Below are 12,063 nucleotides of genomic sequence, written 5' to 3'. Positions count from 1 at the left end.
TCAGGAACACGGCAGGAATGCCCATTATCACCACTGCTATTCAACATAGTACTAGAAGTCCTAGCCTCAGCAATCAGACAAAAGGAAATTAAAGGCATCCAAATCGGCAAAGAAGAAGTCAAACTATCACTCTTCGCAGATGATATGATACTATATGTGGAAAACCCAAAAAACTCCACTCCAAAACTGCTAGAACTCGTACAGGAATTCAGTAAAGTGTCAGGATATAAAATCAATGCATTTCTCTACACCAACAACAAGACAGAAGAAAGAGAAATTAAGGAGTCCATTCCATTTACAATTGCACCCCAAACCATAAGATACCTAGGAATAAACCTAACCAAAGAGGCTAAGAATCTATACTCAGAAAACTATAAAGTACTCATGAAAGAAATCGAGGAAGACACAAAGAAATGGAAAAATGTTCCATGCTCCTGGATTGGAAGAATAAATATTGTGAAAATGTCTATGTTACTGAAAGCAAGTCCTATATAATTCTTACTTTAAGGAACAAGTTCCTTTTATAATTTTTTTATTATTCTACCATTCAAGTATTTCCATTTAAATTAAATTCAATATCATTTAAAAAATAATCAAAAGTGCAGTCAGTATTCAATTCCTGAGCTAAATAATTTTAGAAAGCTTTGTGTTATTGAACCTACAGGGTTTTTCTGTAGTTTTAACTATTTCTTTCTGTGATTTTTCCCATTAGTCACGTAAGTGACTGCAATATAACAGACATTGAGGATAAAGAAGGACTGAATAGAACAATCCTTGGCCTCATGAAGTTGAGAATCTAGCAAGGGAGTCAAACAATTCAATCATTCATAGAAAATTTATTGAGTGCCTGGCCTAAGATGAGCACAACAAAACCCCAGACCAGAGGAATCATTTTAATTTTTTATTTTTTTATAAACATATATTTTTATCTTCAGGGATACAGGTCTGTGAATCACCAGGTTTACACACTTCACAGCACTCACCAAAGCACATACCCTCCCCAATGTCCATAATCCCACCCCCTTCTCCCAACCTCCCTCCCCCCAGCCACCCTCAGTTTGTTTTGTGAGATTAAGAGTCACTTATGGTTTGTCTCCCTCCCAATTCCATCTTGTTTCATTGATTCTTCTTCTACCCACTTAAGCCCCCATGTTGCATCACCACTTCCTCATATCAGGGAGATCATATGATAGTTGTCTTTCTCTGCTTGACTTATTTCGCTAAGCATGATATGCTCTAGTTCCATCCATGTTGTCACAAATGGCAAGATTTCATTTCTTTTGATGGCTTCATAGTATTACATTGTGTATATATACCACATCTTCTTGATCAATGTCTATGCTACCTAAAGCAATCTACACAATGCAATTCCTATCAAAGTACCATCCATCTTTTTCAAAGAAATGGAACAAATAATTCTACAATTTATATGGAACCAGAAAAGACCTCGAATAGCCAAAGGGATATTGAAAAAGAAAGCCAAAGTTGGTGGCATCACAATTCCGGACTTCAAGCTCTATTACACAGCTGTCATCATCAAGACAGCATGGTACTGGCACAAAAACAGACACATAGATCAATGGAACAGAATAGAGAGCCCAGAAATAGACCCTCAACTCTATGGTCAACTCATCTTCGACAAAGCAGGAAAGAATGTCCAATGGAAAAAGACAGCCTCTTCAATAAATGGTGCTGGGAAAATTGGACAGCCACATGCAGAAAAATGAAATTGGACCATTTCCTTACACCACACACGAAAATAGACTCAAAATGGATGAAGGACCTCAATGTGCGAAAGGAATCCATCAAAATCCTTGAGGAGAACACAGGCAGGAACCTCTTCGACCTCAGCTGCAGCAACATCTTCCTAGGAACAATGCCAAAGGCAAGGGAAGCAAGGGCAAAAATGAACTCTTGGGATTTCATCAAGATCAAAAGCTTTTGCACAGCAAAGGAAACTGTTAACAAAATCAAAAGACAACTGACAGAATGGGAGAAGATATTTGCAAATGACATATCAGATAAAGGACTAATGTCCAAAATCTATAAAGAACTTAGCAAACTCAACACCCAAAGAACAAATAATCCAATCAAGAAATGGGCAGAGGACATGAACAGACATTTCTGCAAAGAAGACATCCAGATGTCCAACAGACACATGAAAAAGTGCTCCATATCACTGTGCATCAGGGAAATACAGATCAAAACCACAATGAGGTATCACCTCACACCAGTCAGAATGGCTAAAATCAACAAGTCAGGAAATAACAGATGCTGGCGAGGATGCGGAGAAAGGGGAACCCTCCTACACTGTTGGTGGGAATTCAAGCTGGTGCAGCCACTCTGGAAAACAGCATGGAGGTTCCTCAAAATGGTGAAAATAGAACTGCCCTATGACCCAGCAATAGCACTACTGGGTATTTACCCTAAAGATACAGATGTAGTGATCCAAAGGGGCACGTGCACCCGAATGTTTATAGCAGCAATATCCACAATAGCAAAACTATGGAAAGAACCTAGATGCCCATCAACAGAGGAATCATTTTAATGGGAGAGATAGATAATAGGTAAGCCAACTTCAAAAAAATTGTACTGGTTTTTTCTTTAATAGTGATGCATATTTGAACTAAATAAGCACATTTTAAAAAGAGCAGTGATTGAGAAGAGGTTTTTTAACTGAGTGGTCCAAAAAGGACTCCCTTAAAAATCTGTTTAGAACAGATTTCTGAATAATATCAGCTATGAAGCTGTGTAAAGATCTCAGGGGTGGGTGATTTTTCCAGTCAAAAAACTGTAAAGGCTCCAAAGTCACAATACAGCTATAAGTTTCTCTAATAAAGTAACTTCTGACAAAGGATGAGAAGAAATAACTAACCCAGGTTTGAAAGAAAAGGGACAGACTTTCTATGGAATTAATATTTAATTAAAGCTCTAAAGGACAAAAATACAATAGAGCAAAATCCTGTTGACGCTGATATACCTAAAAAAAGATCATAAACAAGGTGTGGGTAGCAAAGAGTGTGTGGGAATGTTGGTAAGAACAGTGGGGAAGAGTCATCCCTGAACATGTTCTTAAATGAAGCAATTCTTGTGTTGTTTTAAAGGGAAAATTGGAGTTTGCCTAAGTGATTAGAGAAGGATGCCTCAGCTTATAGAAGTTCAAAGCCATAAAGATGTGATAAACTTCTGCAGATATTTTCATGTATATTTGTTGTTGCTTCTAGTAATGGTGATCTAAAAACTCCTACTTAAGACAACTAAAAATCCAGACAAAATAGCTTTTAAAGTTAAAAATATCAGAATGATTATAAAAATAAGTGAGGGATTACTGGGCCAAAATACGAAATACAATGAGAGCCTGGAGATATATGCCCTGAAGCCATTTTATCTATGAGAGCATTTGAAACTGCTAAAACACACTGAGCTGTGTTTTTAATAGACTCTTGATACTAGAAAAACAAAATTCAAAATCCAGCAGCAATCAAGTTTGAGGACTTTGGTACAACCCAAATTTAAGTTGAGATCCCCAAAGCACAAGGAGAAGCAGAAATAAGACTAGAGCCTACCTTGCCTTCTGTGTAAACTGAGAAAGTCAGTCACTGAATTTGGAGTATGATTGTCTTGTAGAGTCTCAGATATAATAGAAAATCCTGCCAAGGAGGACCATACCATTATTATAGCTCTTAATTATCCCTACTCAATAAGAGTTTCAAATATAATGTCTTGAACATAGCAAAATGTAACAAAGCACACAAAGAAAAACCATTAACAAGATTTGATAGACAAAATGGGATTAAGTATGATATTAAAATGATCAATAAAGATTGTAAAATGGCTTGATTACTCTGCTCAAAGAAATGAGAGGGGAAGCAAATTGAACAAAAAACTGACACTAAAAATGATATTGAGAAAGATTTTATAAATGAACCAAATGGATACTCTAGAACTTTAAAGATATGACAGCTAATTTAAGATACCACAGTGGTGCCTGGGTGGTTCGCTTAATTAAACCTCCAATTCTTTTTCCTTTTTTTTTAACACCTTAATTTTATTTTATTTCTTTCATTTTGGCTCAGGTCATGATGTCAGGGTTGTGAAATAGAGCCCAGAGTTGGGCTCTGTGCTGAGTCTGGAGCCTGCTTAAGATTCTTTTCTCTTCTTTTTCTATCCCTCCCTGCGCTCTCGCTCGCTCGCTCTCTCTTGCTTGCTAATAAATAAATAAATATATAAATATATAGATAATAGACAAAGCAAAATAAAAGCAGATTATGGAAATACATATAAAGATTTTGAAATGAAAACAAGTTCAAAATAAAATAGAGAAGACCTACACAGCTAAAAGTTCATTCAGAAAATCTACTATTAAAGAAGTCAGTATGACAAAATGTTAAGATATCAAAAGATTTGAGCATGTACTTTACAGAAAGGGTAATCCAAATGGCCGTTCATATATAAAAACTGCTTATCTTTATTATGAATCTGGAATTAAATTAAATTAAATTAAAATTAAATTAAAACCTAGAATGGCATACTATTACACACTTACCATATTGGGCAACAGTAAAAATGTCTTGCAAGAATGTGAAAGAATGACAGTGCCCATAATAAAAACATTTGAGGTAAGTTGGACAATATTTAGAAAACTTAACAATAAAAATAAAAAAAATTGGTCCATTCCTAGAAATACAACATGGAACTAAATGAATATTTTCACCAGGATATGCAAACAGATGATTATAGTTATTTCATTCATAACGGCAGATCAGTAGTGGTATATTTGCACAATGTTACATTAAATAAGAGAATATTAACAAACTGGGAGTAGGGGCTAGGTTGTTATCATAAAGAGATCTTCCATGGTGCTGATTATGTTCTATTTCTCAAAATCTTAAATTAAAAAAGTTTTCAAATTTATATCTAGTTAGATAGATAGTTAGATTGATGATAGATAGATATCCCAGAAGCTGCAATGCTAGGCTAAGACCAGGCTTTAAATGGCTTTTCTATACTCTACTAAATACTTTAAACCATTCATTATATCATAGCTCAGTGTTCAAATCTCCATTGGTTTCCTCAGTTTCCTAATATTTCTCTTAAGGCGACCTGATCTAGACTTTTGATCACCTTTGTCTAAATATTTCTATTTTAACAAAGTCCTTTGTAACACTCAGAGACTAAAACTTAGAAAAATACTCTGTTATCTCACTAGAGTGGAAAATATATAGTTACCCATTAACTAATGATATCCATGTCTACATTAGATCCATGACATTTTTAATTCTTGGGAGCTTTTGGTTAAATGAATTTTTTAAGCTTCCTTTAAATGAAGCTTTAAGCCATCACCACACGAATAAAATTGAAGAACTAAATGAAAACAAGCCAAGTATTTACAGAGTAATAGAATGTGCAGTGGAAAGAGTACAATTCTGAAATCATAAAGCCTCAATTAGTGTGATGCATCTTTACTAGCCATGTAATCATAAACCAGTTATCTAAATGTGTTAGACTCAGTTTTTTCACCCATGAGATCATGATAATAATACTTATTATGCAGAGTTGTTGTGTGGCTGTAATGAAGCATGGAGCATGAGAGTCTCATATTCCATGCTAAAATGATAGCTATTTTTATACTTATAATAATTCTAATAATAGTAATTAAATTGTTCAAAATGATAATATTCATTTATATTGAGGCATTGTATTGACTATTCATAGACACATTTACCAAAATAAATTTCATTTTACTTTACCCCCCCCGAAGATATATATTCCCTAATTCAATATGAATCTCATTATGAATAATAATTATCATGATAAATATGCTGATTTTTCTTCTATTTATTTTTAGGGAAGTATCCTTTACTGTTGAACGTAAAGAAACTTAAGCAAGTCTGTCTTATTCAAAATTTGCATGCTGCTTTCTTATGAAACTAGATTATAGAGTTGTATGAAATAAATTCATGCAGTTAAGACATTTATGTTTGGAAAACTGGGTGGTCAGTTTAGTATTTCAAAAGAAGATTTTAAATTTAAACCTTAAAAATGAGCTCTTTCAGCCTTATTTATAGACCATCCTTCATGCTTCATAAGTATTCCTTCATTGTAAACTAAGCAATAGTTTTTGTCACAGTGTATATAACTAAAATGGATTTTATATTCTATTATTTCAGAGTTAGTTGCAGTTTCTACTTCCTTACTTCCTTTTTTGAAAAATAGATTAATTCTACAAAAAGTTTTTTCCAGCTTTATTGAAAAATAATCGACATATTATAATTTGTAAATTTAAGAAATGATTTCTTATAACATTGCAAACTTAACATTGTGTAAATTTTGTACAATTTGATAAATTGGTATACATCTGTATTGCAATATAATCTACATAAAAATGTTAATACATCTACTATCTCATATAGTTGCCACTGTTTTTATGCATGTATCGTAAGGAATTTTAAGATCTACTCTCTTAGCAACTTTTATGTATATAGTACAGTAGAGATAAACTTCAGAGGTCTTGTGGGTTTTGTTCCATAGCACCTCAATAAAGCGATTATCTCCATAAACTAAGTCAAATTATTATTATTTTTTGGTTTCCCAGTGCGTATAAAAAATAAACACTATACTGTACTGTTCAAAAGCATTATGTCTTTAAAGAAAAACAATGTATATACCTTAAGTAAACTAGTTCTGAGTAGTTAGTGGGTCATAATTACTGATCACAGGTCACCATAACAAATACAATAATAATGAAAAAACTTGAAATATTGCAAGAATTACCAACATGTGACAGAGAGACACAAAATGAACAAATGTTGTTAGAAAAATGGAGGCAGCAGACCTATTTTATACAAGAATCCTATAAACTTTCAACTTGTAAGAATGTGATATATACAAAGTTTAATAAAGGGAAGCACAATAAAAAAGTATGTATATATTATTATCTATGATCATCATGTTGTACATTAGATTCCCAGAACTTTTTCATATTATAGTTGCAAGTTTGTACACTTTGACCACCTTACTCCACTCCAGGTTCACCCCTTGTCAACTCAACTCTAAGTTTCCATTAGTTTGCCTTTTCTTCAGATTCTGTATGTAAGGGATATCATAATACATAAATTAAATATATATATATATATATATATATATATAATCTTTGAAATATTTCACTTAGTATAATACCTTCAAGATCCATCCATGCTGTTGTAAATGGCAGTATTTCTTAATTTTTCATGGTTAAGTAGTATTCCATAGTATATATTTACCATTCTTATTTTATTCATTCATCCATTAATGGATACTGAAGTTATTTCCATCTCTTTCTTAGAGTTAATAATTTTATAATGAACATACTAGTGCAGATATGGGGGCGCCTGGGTGGCTCAGTGGGTTAAGCCGCTGCCTTCGGCTCAGGTCATGATCCCAGGGTCCTGGGATCGAGTCCCACATCAGGCTCTCTGCTCAGCAGGGAGCCTGCTTCCTCCTCTCTATCTGCCTGCCTCTCTGCCTACTTGTGATCTCTGTCAAATAAATAAATATAATCTTTAAAAAAAAAAAAGAGTGCAGATACGTCTTCGAATAGTGACTTCGTTTCCTTTAGATATATACCTAGAAGTGGGATTACTGAATCATATGGTAATTTTACTTTTAATAACATGAATAAACTCCATACTGTTTTCCACACAAATTTATATCCCTATCACAGTGCATAAGTTCCCCATTTTCCCCAATATTTACCAAAATTTGTTAGTTTTAATTTTTTGGTAGTATATATTCTAATAGGTAGTAATATCTTGCTGTGTTTTCCAGAGGTAAACAACAACAACATAATGACTTTGCCCTGAGTTTTTACGTTGAGCACTTTTTAATGCTCCTGTTGGTCATTTTTATAACTTTTTTGAAAAAAAGTCTATTGAGATCCTTTTGCTATTTTTTAAATTATATATATTTTTATTTGTATCTGTTGGTTATTAACCTGTTTTCAGATATAAGATTTGTAAGTATTTTCTTCCATTCTGTGGATTGTGTTTTTATTCTCTGTCTCTCTCTCTCTTTTTTTTTTTTTTTGGCAATGCAGAAACTTTAGTTTGATGTAATATCATTTATTTATTTTTGTGTTTTTTGCTTGTGTTTTTGGTCTGGTATCCAAAAAACTATTGGCAAGACCAATGTCAAGGAGAATTTTTCCTATGTTTTCCTTTAGGAAATTTAGTTTCATGCATCACATTTAAGTCTTTAATCTATTTCAAGTTAAGATTTATGAGTGATATAAGGCTCCAGTTTCATACTGTTTTATGTGACTCTTCAGTTTTAAATATCATTTATTGAACAGACTATCTTTACCCATTACATATGTTGGCCCCTGTCAAATATTATGTGACTGTATGAAAGGATTTATTTCTGGACTCTCAATTCTGTTCTGCTTCTTTATTGGTCTGTTTTTATGCCAGTATACTTTATTGTTTTGAGCATGGGGGCTTTGTAATATAATTTCAAATCAAGAAGTGTAATTTCTCTTCTTCATTCTTTCTCAAAACTGCTTTGATTATTTGTTGTCTTTTATGGTCTCTTATATATTTAGGATTCTTTACTTACTACTGTAAAAAAATAATATTGGATTTTTAAAAAATATTTTTTATTTATTTATTTGACAGAGAGAGATGACAAGCAGGCAGAGAGGCAGGCAGAGAGAGAAGAGGAAGCAGGCTCCCTGCTGAGCAGAGAGCCTGATGCAGGGCTCGATCCCAGGACCCTGGGATCATGACCTGAGCCGAAGGCAGCGGCTCAACCCACTGAGCCACCCAGGTGCCCCTAAATTTGGATTTTTGATAGGAATTGAATTTACAGATGGATTCCGGTAGTATGGACATTTTAACAATGTTAATTCTTACCGTTCATAAATATGGGCTATCTTTCCATTTGTATCTCCTTCAATTTCTTTATCACTGTCATAGTTTATGGGGTACAGATCTTTCATCTTCTTAGTTAAATCTTTTCCTAAGATTTTATTATTTTTGATGCTATTGTAAATTAGATTGTTTTCTTTATTTTTTCAGATAGTTCATCATTAGAGTGTTAAAATGCTCCTGTCTTGTGCTTACTTTGGCAGCACATATACTAAAATTGGAATGATGCAGAGAAGATTAGCGTGATCACTGAACAAGGATGACATGAAAAACTGGGAAGCAATCCATATTAAAAACAAAACAAAACAAAAAAATTCTTGTCTTTTATATATTGATCTTCTATTTGGCAGCTTAACTAAATTTGTTTATTCAAATTTTTTTGTGAAGTTTTTAGGATTTTTTTACATGTAAGTTCATGTTATCCAAAAAAAGAAAATTTTGCTTCTTCCTTTTTTTTGGAGTCTTTTATTTCTTTGTGCTCCTTGCTTCTCTGGCTAGGACATCCAGTACTATGTCAAATGAGAGTAGTGAAAGTGGACACACTTGTCTTGTTTCTGATCTTTAAGGGGAAAACTATCAAACTTTTTTGATTGAATATGAGATTAGCTCTGGGCTTGCAATATGTGTTTTTTTAATGGATTTTTTAAATTTTTTTATAAACATATAATGTGCTTTTATCCCTAGGGGTACAGGTCTGTGAATCACCAGGTTTACACATTTCACAGCACTCACCATGGCACATACCCTCCCCAATGTCCATACCCCCACCATCCTCTCCCAACACACCTCCCCCCAACAACCCTCAGTCTCTTTTGTGAGATTCAGTCTTTTATGGTTTGTGTCCCTCCCAATCCCATCTTCTTTTATTTTTCTTTTCATACCCCCCAAACCGCCTATATTGCATCTCCACTTCATCATATCAGGGAGATCATATGATAGTTGTCTTTCTCAGATTGATTCATTTCGCCAAGCATAATGCCCTCTAGATTCATCCACGTCATCACAAATAGCAGGATTTCATTACTTTTGATGGCTGCACATATATACTACATCTTATTTATTGATTCATCTGTTGAAGGACATTCAGATTCTTTTCATAGTTTAACTATTGTGGACATTGCTGCTATAAACATTTGGGTGCATGTGCCCCTTTCAGAATGCCACGTTTGTATATTTAGGGTATATCCCAGTAATACAATCACTGGGTCATAGGGTAGTTCAATTTTCAGCTTTTTGAGGAACCTCCACGCTGTTTTCCAGAGTGGTTGCACCAGCTTGCATTCCCACGTAGAGTGTAGGAGGGTTCCCCTTTCTCCACATCCTCGCCAGCATCTGTCATTGACTGACTTGTTCCTTTTAGCCATTCTGACTGGTGTGAGGTGGTATCTCATTCTGGTTTTGATTTGTATTTCCCTGATGCCGAGTGATGTGGAGCATTTTTTCATGTGTCTGTTGGCCATTTGGATGTATTCTTTGCAGAAATGTTTGTTCATGTCCTCTGCCCATTTCTTCATTGGATTATTTGTTCTTAGGGTGTTGAGTTTGATAAGCTCTTTATAGATTTTGGATACTGGCCCTTTATCTGGTATGTCATTTGCAAATATCTTCTCCCATTCTGACAGTTATCTTTTGGCTTTGTTAACTGTTTCCTTTGCTGTGTAAAAGCTTTTTGATCTGATGAAATCCCAATAGTTCATTTTTGCCCTTGCTACCCTTGCCTTTGGCGATGTTCCTAGGAAGAAGTTGCTGCTGCTGAGGTCAAAGAGGTTGCTACCTGTTCTCTCCTCAAGGATTTTGATGGATTCCTTTCTCACATTATGCTTCTTCATCCATTTCCAATCTATTTTCATGTATGGTGTAAGGAAATGGTCCAATTTTATTATTCTGCATGTGGCTGTTCCATTTTCCCAACACCTTTTGTTGAAGAGGCTGTCTTTTTTCCATTGGACATTCCTTCCTGTTTTGTTGAAGATTAGTTGACCATAGAGTTGAGGGTGTATTTCTGGGCTCTCTATTCTGTTCCATTGATCTATGTCGGTTTTTGTGACAGTTCCCTACTATCTTGATGATGACAACTTTGTAATAGAGCTTGAAGTCTGGAATTGTGATGCCAACAACTTTGGCTTTCTTTTTCAATATTCCTCTGGCTACTCGAGGTATTTTCTGGTTCCATATAAACTTTAGGATTATTTGTCCCATTTCTTTGAAAAAAATGGATGGGATTTTGATAGGGATTGCATTAAATGTGTAGATTGCTTTAGGTAGCATAGACATTTTCACAATATTTGTTCTTCCAATACAGGAGCATGGAACATATTTCCATTTCTTTGTGTCTTCTTCAATTTCTTTCATGAGCACTTTAGAGTCGTCTGAGTATAAATTCTTTGTCTCTTTGGTTAGGTTTATTCCTAGGTATCTTAGGGTTTGGGGTGCAATTGTAAATGGGATTCACTCCTGAATTTCTATTTCTTCTGTGTTGTTGGTATAAAAAAAATGCAACCAATTTCTGTGCATTGATTTTATATCCTGACACTTTACAGAATTCCTATACAAGTTAGAGCAGATTTGGAGTGGAGTCCTTTAAGTTTTCCACATACAGTATCATATCATCTGCAAACAGTGATATTTTGACTTCTCTTTTGCCAACTGGAAAAATTTGGATGCCTTTAATTTCTTTTTGTTGTCTGATTGCTGAGGCTAGGACTTCTAGTACGATGTTCAACAGCAGTGTCATGATAACGGACATCCCTGCCATGTTCCTGACAGCAGCAGAAAAGGATTGAGTTTTTCTCCATTGAGAATGGTATTTGCAGTGGGTTTTTCATAGATGGCTTTGATAATATTGATAATATGTGCCCTCTATCCCTACACTTTGAAAGTTTTAATCAGGAAAGGATACTGCACTTTGTCAAATGCTTTTCAGCATCTATGGAGAATATCATGTGGTTTTTGTTCTTTCTTTTATTAATGTGTTGTATCACATTGATTGATTTGCAGATGCTGAACCAACCTTGTAGCCTTGGAATAAATCCCACTTGGTCGTGGTGAATAATCCTTTTAATGTACTGTTGAATCCGTTTGGCTAGTATTTTGGTGAGAATTTTCGCATCTGTGTTCATCAAGGATATTGGTCTGAAGTTCTCTTTATTGATGGGATCCT

The 12,063-nt window shown here is 34.4% G+C and overlaps 1 non-coding gene across 1 annotated transcript; it reads left to right on the top strand.

Moving 5' to 3' along the window:
• The first annotated feature begins 9,090 nt into the window (after positions 1–9,090).
• Positions 9,091–9,197, top strand: LOC131822324 (U6 spliceosomal RNA). Its single transcript, XR_009350201.1, has one exon. It is a non-coding gene; the product is annotated as a U6 spliceosomal RNA (small nuclear RNA).
• Positions 9,198–12,063: the final 2,866 nt, after the last annotated feature.

Source organism: Mustela lutreola, chromosome X, assembly GCF_030435805.1.
Source record: "Mustela lutreola isolate mMusLut2 chromosome X, mMusLut2.pri, whole genome shotgun sequence".
In the NCBI taxonomy this organism is placed as follows: Eukaryota; Metazoa; Chordata; class Mammalia; order Carnivora; family Mustelidae; genus Mustela; species Mustela lutreola.
The sequence above is the reverse complement of the archived record's forward strand: the minus strand, read 5'-3'. Positions and strand labels throughout refer to the sequence as shown.